General features: G+C 52.1%; 1 pseudogene; it reads left to right on the plus strand.

The window, feature by feature from the left end:
• The first annotated feature begins 2,778 nt into the window (after nt 1-2,778).
• LOC113029874 (uncharacterized) lies at nt 2,779-4,086 on the plus strand (annotated as a pseudogene).
• Nucleotides 4,087-9,696: the final 5,610 nt, after the last annotated feature.

Genomic DNA, 9,696 nt, shown 5'->3' on the forward strand with positions numbered 1-9,696 from the left:
ATGGGAGTGACTTTGCAGACATACGTGCTATGTAACGATTCACTGATTCTTTCGCACAACTGTAGGGAAGCCTGCCTATGAAATGGCTGTAATATCTTGCCCGATTATCAATGTGGTAGTTTGCATCAACTTTACAATTATGGACACATAATATGACAACGAGATTTTAGGCAGTTCATTGACAAATGTATAACATTAATTGTGGTAGGGGGTGAACCATGGCTATTACACTCGATGCACTCCAGCTGACACCTTGGTTTGAATGACAATGTACTCACAGTTTGGCGGCTTGAAAATAGCCAAATCTTGCACCCAGCCGTTAGTAAATTGGATGTGCGCCTCCAGCGATTTGTAATTACGAAACTGGTTCGCAGTGTAAGCGCTTACTCCACAAGCAAGATACATAAAGATATCGGGGTAGGATAATGGCGGTAAGTCGTCGGTGGTTTTTACTCAACTGCCGTATTTCATATGGGTCCACATTTGCGATCCACTCTATTTTTTTTCAAGTAACCGCCGCTTCGCCTGTGGACGCAATCGGTCTCTATACCGTCCATTTTCTTTTGAGCTTCTTTTAAGCATGTTTATTGTGGTCGTCGTTCCAACACAGTGTGTTTGTTTTGATTTGTGGACCCGGAAGATGGTGCCACGCTCCCACAATACATTGCGGCATGACATCAACTCCAAAGCCCTATACATATGTACTATAATAAGACATCCCTTACTGATGATGATAAACAACTGCTATGCACTGCAAATTGGAAAAAGCACCAACAGATGATAATCTCTTGGTGCTTTTTTAAGAGTCTCGCTGCAGCATTCTGCACAGTCTGAAGACAGATGGAGATATCATCTGAATTTCAGGAGCGGGACCACTCCTCCTTCATGCCCCCTTCGGCCTCAGGTTATAAAACCCCCCCTTCTCCAATACCTGCTCTTCTCATTTTTATGCGAACACCCCTCGTCGTCAGACGCCTTGCAATTCTAAGAGCTTGATTCTTACTCACCCTTCGGCCCATTACCATGGATTCCTCGTCACTCAGCCCATCGGACCAAGCCCTCACTCTTTCTCCACCTGATTTTCCCCGGGCAGTTCGGGATCTGCAAACTGATCTCCCCAGTGGAGCCACTGCGGAGTGCCCTATTACAGCTGGCCCGTCTGGCGCGCCTTCCAGCAGCCGTCCTCGCCGCGCAGCCGTCAGGTCTGCCATTTGCATTCCCCGGAACTCCTCTCTCCCCTTCCATGCAAAGCTACAACCTCCGATCCCCTCCCAGTAAAAGTTCTCGGCAGAGCTCCACTCCGGATCACCCTGAGGGGCGTCTCTGGCCCGTGATCGCTCTCAGCCTTCAACTCCGAGGATGCGCCACCGTTCCCACGCTCCGGTGAGGTCTCCCGAAGATTCTCTGCCCACGAAGATCTCCGACTGGACCATCGCCCATCTCCAACGTGTTCTGAAAGAGAGAAGCATCTGCTTTTGTCAATCCGATAACATGCCTCTCTCTGCATCTGCTAACCTTCGCCAACAAATCATCGCTGGTAAATATGTAGATTTAGCTGAGCTCATTCTCCCTGCTCTTCCTAGGGTGATTGATGGCCACAACAGTTCCATTATTATACGTGATGCGGCCCCTTCTCGGTGGAAAGAGCTCACTCCGGTCGAGTTTTCTCTAGTCTTCTCGTTATACAGAGGCGTCCTCTGCACTGCTTTTCCCTCCCGAAGACAAGAGTTTGACTCCTATCTGACCATTATTCTCGGCCTTGCGTTACGATTTGGCGGCACCGGATTTTATCAGTACCACATCCAGTTTGCTTCTCAGGCAGCTGCTCACCTTCAGCAGTTTAACCAAGACACCTTCTGGGGCAGTCTCCATTAGGAAATCTCCTGCCGCATCTTCGCCGCCTATTAATAATAATAATAATAATAATGATGGATACTTTATTGATCCCCATGGGGAAATTACTTGTTTTTCTCTGCATTTGACCCATTCACTCAGTGAAGCAGTGGGCAGCCCACTAAGCAGGCGCCCGGGGAGCAGTGTGTAGGGACGGTACCTTGCTCAGGGGTACCTCAGGGTAGCCGTTAAGTGGATTCGAACCGCCGACCTTCCGATCATGGGGCGACCACTTTACCTACTGAGCTATCCCTGCCCCTATTCTTCTCTCTCCTGCAAGTTGTGCGGCACCCCATCACATCTCGCTTCTGCCTGCATAATCCCAGCCCAAAGCAATCCAGACTTCGTCAACTTCTTAGTAAAAGGTTTCTCGGAAGGCTTCCACCCAGGGATCGTCTCCCAGCCATCGGTTTCTTGCACTTGCAAAAACCTGCAGTCAGCACTCAAAGAGGCGATCGTGGCTCAAAGAGTTGGCAGTTCGTCTTGTAACTGAAAGGTTGCTGGTTCGAGCCCCGGCTCGGACAGTCTCGGTCGTTGTGTCCTTGGGCAAGACACTTCACCTACCGCTTACTGGTGATGGCCAGAGGTGCCGATGGCGCGCTATGGCAGCTTCTGTGGGCAGCTGTGGCTACAACTGTAGCTTGCCTCCACCAGTGTGTGAATGTGAGAGTGAATGAATAGGGGAATTGTACAGCGCTCTGAGGGCCCCGAAAAGCACTATATAAATGCAATCCATTGTTGTTATTATTATTATTATTAAAGACCCAGAAACCATCGACAGCCTGCTCACCAAGGAAGTCAGGGAGGGTTTCATGATCGGACCCTTCCCTGAACCTCCCTTCCCCGAACCTCCCTTCCCCCTCTTTTGCATCAACCCTCTGGGCATCACCACCAGGAAATATTCTGGAAAAAACCGCATCATCTTCGATCTTTCTACTCCCCACGGCAGTCAGATTCCAAGTATAAATAGCCTCATTCCCAGCGACGACTATCTCAAATACTTAACAGTGAACCATGTCATTTCTCTTATTAAACTCACCGGCAGAGGTGCATGGCTTTCTAAAGCCGAGATCACAAGTGCCTTTAAGGTCTTGCCGATTCACCCCAACTTCTGGCACCTGTTTGGAGTCAAGTGGAGGGATGCCTATTGCAGACCTTCGGTTGCAATAGCAGCCCCAAGCTCATCGATTCACTCTCCGAAGCTCCATGTTGGATCCTCTCTAACAACCATAAGCTGCCTCTTTCGTTCACCTCCTCGATGACTTCCTAGTCATCTCCCCTCCCATGTCACCACCAGCTCATGGGTTATCCACTCTCAGGTCAGTCTTCTCCGAACTCGGTGTTCCTTTGTCAGAAGAGAAAACAGAGGGACCTTCAACATCCCTGGAGTTCCTCGGGATAAACCTCAACACTGAACGTTTCCAGGCCTCCTTGCCCATCAAAAAGCTCAATCGCATCACCCTTCTCCTCCAAAACTTTCTCCTCGCTCCCACTTGCTCCAAACGACAGCTGCTCTCCCTTTTGGGAGACTTAAACTTTGCTCTACGCATAATCCCTCAAGGTCGCTCCTTTATCTCTCACTTGCTTTCACTCGCTACATCTAAATCATCACTCCTTGACTCCATCACACTGGATAGCTCTTCCAGGGCTGAACTGCGTCTCTGGCAACTTCTGCTCCCTAACTGGAACGGCATCACCTTCTTCTATGATCATCAGCTGTCCCACCCCGATGACGTTCAGCTCTTCACAGATGGCGCCCCTTCTGCTGGCTTTGGGGGCTATTACGGTCGAAGGTGGTTCTCTTCAGCTTGGCCTCCCAAGTTCCGTGAATATATCCACGATCTGTTCCTGCCTTCATCAGCCGTTTACGAAATCTACCCGGTAGTCATCGCAGCCTTACTGTGGGGCCACAAATAGTCAAAAAAATCCATCCTCCTTTGGTCCGACAACTTTACCGTAGTCGACATTATCAACAAAGGCCGAAGCAATTCTCCTTCCTTCATGCGGCAGCTCACGTGGTTATCAGTCACCCATCAGTTCCTAATCAGAGCAGAACACATTGCAGGCCACTTCAATTCCTTTGCTGACTCCCTGTCTCGTCTCTCCCTCCAGACATTCAGAGCCTTGGCGACCCACGCAGAGGCAGCTCCGACCCCAGTTCCTCCATTTTCCGCCACGATGTTTGAGATCTAAATCCCAGCATCGCAGAACTCATCAACATCTCCCAAGAAGCGATTATAAATAGCCTTGCAGCAAGTACATTGTCCTCCTATTGGACCGCTTGGAACACGTTCCGTTCATTCCATCATAACTTCAACCTGCCCTCCCCGTCATTCGACATTGCAACAGTTTCCAGCTTCATATCTCATGCATTCCGGTTCCTGAGCATCAAAATTCCCACCATAAAGACATACCTCAGCGGCATCAATTTCTTTGCCAAACTGCTCACAGGTTCACCATGCCCAACCATTACGTCATCCCAGATATCACTACTTATCAAAGGTCTCCAGCGTCAGTCACCTGCCACGACCCTACACCACTTACCCCTAACTTCAGATCTTCTACTTCGCTACATCTCTACCCTCCGGCTGAAGTATAGCGACTACTTCCTGGCACGCACACTCGAAACCATGTTCCTGCTCGCCTTCTTCGGCTTCTTACGCTGTTCCGAGTTCACCTCCTCATCTTCAAAGTTCCATCCGACTCTTCACCCGTGCTTGAGTGACATCCACCCAGTCTCGAAGACTGCCTCATTTTCTCCCTCAAACGAAGCAAAACCAATCAATCGGGCAGCCCCACGCCTATATACTACTTCAAAATAAACTCACCTTTAAGTCCCTTCGAATCACTAACCCACTACCTCGACCTCAGAAAATCTCAGCACGCCTTACCTTCAGATCCTCTGTTCATCACCGAATCTGGCCACGCCCCAACCAGGACATGGTTCCTCTCACACTTTCGTCAAGTGCTCTTGTCCTCCGGGATTCCTCCAAATCTCTTCTCTGGCCATTCCTTCCGCATCGGCGCAGCGACTTCTGGCTCCCGCAAAGGAATCCCCAACCACTTAATCAAGCTCCTGGGTCGATGGTCATCACAAGCCTACCTGCTATACATTCACAACAATTGCTCCTGTAGGGGATGCCTTCTTGGAGGATCTGCCCGGCCCGAGAGCCGTCGCCAGTCCCCTTAAAGGCCTTCTCCAAACCGCAGCACTATTCACACTTCCTCATCCCTCATTGCCCATTGTTACCAAGGATGTGGTCCCCACTAGTGAATTAATCAAAGTGAGGCAGCAGTTTGCTGATTTCTGCCTTGTGACTTTTATATTAATCAGCCTAATAGCGTAGATGCTTTCTCCCTGCTGAAGACAATTGACAAAAGGTTATTCATATTTAAGCTCTAATTTGGCCATTTTTTCTTCTTTTTGTGTTTGTTTGTGGCCTAGATGGCCTGACTCAGCGGGTGGGGGTAAATGCTGTTTCTGAGTTTGCCTTCACCCAGGCAGTGCAGAAATGTCTCCGCTATGCTCCAGATCACATGGGTGGTGCAGGATGCCCGATATCCAGCCCGATCCCCGAGTAAACTTAAAAAAACAAGTGACCTGTAACCAATACATGTAACATCCGATCCGGATGGGCCTGGACCAGCTTGCTCTGGTGGTTTGCAGAGTATGGGGGTGCCTCCTGGGGTCAGCGTGGAGCTGGTCCCAGGGAGGGGCCCCTCCCTTCCTTCCCTCCCCATCTCAAGCTGCCTCCCTCATCCCACTTCACCACAATCACCCTTGGGGTAAAGGTGTGTCACCGGGTGCGGGGGAGGCACTCCCCCTCTGTCCCCTTCTGACTGCCTGTGCCTCAATTTTACCCCCACAGTTGGAGTTGGCCACCCAATTGAGGTGTGAAATGTGGGGCCTCCCTGCTGCTGTGGAGTTGGGGTGGTCTGCTTCTCTCCACCCCAAGGAAGAGGGTAACACTACCTGGGTCTGGGTGCAGTTTTCCCCTCCAAGGGCAAGGGTACCTAGAGCTGGGGTATAGAGTACGCTTGGGGAGTGTGATTGTGTGTACAGTGTCTATTTATTTCTGTATCCAAGTTGGGTGAGTATTGAGCAATTGCATATGAGAGCATGAGGGTGGGAATGGATGTTTGTATCTGTGTGTGCCTGTTTGTCTGTGTCTATATGTCAGGTTGGGTATCAGACGTCACCTCTCTAGGGACATCTCAGGCCCTCCAAGGTCTGGAGGCCTTTCTCCCCCCACCACCCCCCCTGCCAATGGCAGACGCCCTCAGACATCGGTGCATTGGTGGTTCTTTGTGTCCGGGGATGGGCGTCCAGGTATGCACCGGCTCACTCCTTGGTGGCTGCTTGTTGGGGCCTGGAGCCTGGGGCTCGCTCGGGCCCCTTCGGGGGTGGGGTGCTCTCGGCCTGGGGCTCGGTCACTCTGGCACAGAGCTCAGCTCTTTCTGAGAGAGTGGCACGGTTGCCCCTCTGTTGGTCTTCCTTGGTTTCTTGTGCTCTGAGGGCCATTGTTCGGGCCCCTTCGGGGGTGGGGTGCTCCCGGCCTGGGGCTCGGTCACTCTGGCACAGAGCTCAGCTCTTTCTGAGAGAGTGGCACGGTTGCCCCTCTGTTGGTCTTCCTTGGTCTCTTGTGCTCTGAGGGCCTCTGGATGTCTGGAGCCTGGATCTCCTCCATACCTGCTTTATGCCCTGGAGGACGGGGCTGTGGCTTCCCTCACCCTCTAGCAGATCATTACATGAAGGAACCTTTTAAATACAAGCGTGCTTGTGCTCACAGGTGTACACACGGGTGCTCACAGACACAAACTACACCATTTTGGCTTCTACCTCAGAGCACACTGTGCGCTGTCGATTCTACGAGCTGCACAATAATATTCAATATTTAGTATTTACTGTTATATTCGCATAGATTATTGCAATGATGTTGTTTTTTTATATTGCTCTCTTTTTTTGTTGTTTTCTGTTTTCTTTCTCAACAGGTGATCCAGGTGATTGATATATGTATTTTTTGTCTGTTTGTTTTGTTGTTTTTTGTTTTTTTTCCCTTTATCACCGTTCCTCTTCCCCACTGTTTTTCTTTCCCTACCTCTCTTTCTTTCTCCCTTTTCTTTCCCCCAGTCATGTCTGTCCCGTGTGTAGCAAGTGAAAATAAAATAAAATAAACAATAAAAGAGAAGGTGAATCAAATAGACCAATACGGCAAGGCCGGGATGGTCCATTTGGTAAAGTAAATCCGTTGGGTATCTTTCCTTGCCTTTAGACATTAGTTCTGATGGCAAAAGAACCAAACGGGACTGTCATGGATCGCTGTGTGGCAGGCAGGATGAGGACCCAAAATGCAAAACTCACAGACTCAGGGGATGAACTCAAAATCACAGCTTTAATGCTGGAGAGGCAGATAGCAGGAAATACAAAACTAAACTGGGAAAACTAAATACAAAGCTCGCCAAGAAACACAGGGAGAAACACACACACCATGAGGGAGAACGCGACACAGAACTGAGGGAGACGCAGACATAAATACACAGAGGGTTAACGAGGGAAGTGGGAGCACATGGGGAACACAGGTGACACTGATAATCATAATGAGACAGGGCGGGGTGAACATAACATGACGTATACAGGTGCGGGAATCACAAAGTAAGATAGGAAGTACACGGGGGTTCAGACAGGAGGGGAGAGAGAGAGCACAGGAAGAACATAGCCATAACGGGCAGGGAAAAAATTGAAATAAACACAAAGAGAGACGAGGGCTCATAAATACACAGAGGGGCACACAGGGGGTAAGAGTCACGAAGGGAAAACACTTAGGGAACAACACAACAGGACAACTCAGGAAAAATGGCCTAAATAAGGAACGAAATACAAAAATACAAGAAACTAAGAATACTGGGCCAACATGGCCCAGGACCATGACAGTACCCCCCCCCCCCCCCCCCACCCACAAGGGCTGGCTCCTGACAGCCCAAGCCCAGGAACCAAAACACAAGAAAAACAGAAAACACCCCACCCAGGGCGGGAGGCGGGGGACCAGGACGGAGGGAACGAAACGAACAAAAAACAAGGAGCAGGAGAACAAAACCGAGTCCACAAATACACAAAAAAGTCCAGAACAGGGAGGCAAATGTCCAAAGAGGCCCGAAGGCCAACCCGAGAGGCGAAGGCACAGAAGTTCAGTCCAACCGTTCCGGAGGCCGGCCACGGAAAAGGTGGCCACGGCGACCGAACGGATCCGGAGGCCGGTTGCGCAGAAGGCAGCAGTGGTGCAGTTCAGGAGGCCGACCCGGAGCCCGCGAGCACAAGAGTTCAAGGGCTACGCGGTCGGGTGACACAGATGACAGAGCCGGTCAGGAGGCCAGCGGCGCGGAAGGCAACGGCGGCGGCGAGGGAGACGACGGAGCAGTTCAGGGGGCCGACCGCGCGGAAGGCAACAGCGGCGGCGAGGGAGACGACGGAGCATTTCAGGGGGCCGACCGCGCGGAAGGCAACGGCGGCGGCGAGGGAGACGACGGAGCAGTTCAGGGGGCCGACCACGTGGAAGGCAGCGGCGGCAGCGAGGGAGACGACGGAGCAGTTCAGGGGGCCGGCCGCGCGGGAGGCAGCGGCGGCTCTCCAGTGTCAGGCGTACTGGCCGAGGCCCGGTGGGCACAGGACCAGACGAGGAGGGACCAGACGAGGCGGGACCAGACGAGGCGGGACCAGGCGGACCAGATGAACCAGATGAGGTGGGACCAGACGGTGGCGTGGCAGCCACAGGCGACGGAACCGGACCAGGCGGTGGCGTGGCAGCCACAGGTGATGGAGCCGGACCAGGCAGAGGCGATGCGGGGGCCGGACCAGGCGGAGGCGTGGGTGGAGACATGAAGGCTGCAGCTGGCGGCGGCGTGGAAGCCGGGGACGGAGACTCCGAGGCTGCAGCTGATGGAGCAGCTGGTGGCTGGACGGGCTCCTCGGGCCCCCCAGTTGACGAAGAAGGTGGCTGGACGGGCTCCTCGGGCCCCCCAGTTGACGAAGAAGGTTGCTGAACAGGTCCCTCGGGCCCTCCAGCGGAGACAGGCGACTGAACGGGCCGCAGCTAGCGTGGATGAAGACACGGCTGCAGCAAACGTGGACGAGGCTGCCGGTGGAGCAGCTGGTGGCTGAACGGGCCCCGAGGACCCTCCAGCGGAGACAGGAGGCTGAACGGGCCCCTCGGACCCTCCAGCGGAGACAGGAGGCTGAATGGGCCCCTCGGACCCTCCAGCGGAGACGGGAGGCTGGACGGGCCCCTTGGGCCCTCCAGCTGACGTGACATGAGGCTGGACGGCTTCACCTGACATCTCACAGTTATCAGTCCAGAAGCAAACAGGTGTCAGATGTCCTGAGGCAGGGACCAGCTCATTCACTGTTGTGAATGAGCTGTTATATTCTTTCTGTCTGCCTCTCAGTGTCAAGTCTGTGTCTTTGTGATTTGTGTATTGTTTCCTGTTTTATTTTGAAGGATTGTGTCTTATCTCAGTGTGTTCAGCTTCGTTCCCCCTGTCTCGTTAGTCTAATTTCTCCCAGCTGTGTCTCCCTCCTGTTGCCCATTCCCTGATTACCGCCCTGTGTATATAAGCTCTGTGTTTTCCTGTGCTCTCTGTCATGTTGTACCCTCAGATCCTGCCTGTGTGTTCCAGTTTGTGTTTTCACGGTTTGCTTTCTGTTTTTGTTTGCTGCCAGTGTTAATTCCTCCCAATTCTTTTGATCTTTGGGCTGAAGGAAGGACAATACTCGGTGTATAAATGCTCAATCTTTTATTCCATACAATT

Source organism: Astatotilapia calliptera, chromosome 9 (genome assembly GCF_900246225.1).
Source record: "Astatotilapia calliptera chromosome 9, fAstCal1.2, whole genome shotgun sequence".
In the NCBI taxonomy this organism is placed as follows: domain Eukaryota; kingdom Metazoa; phylum Chordata; class Actinopteri; order Cichliformes; family Cichlidae; genus Astatotilapia; species Astatotilapia calliptera.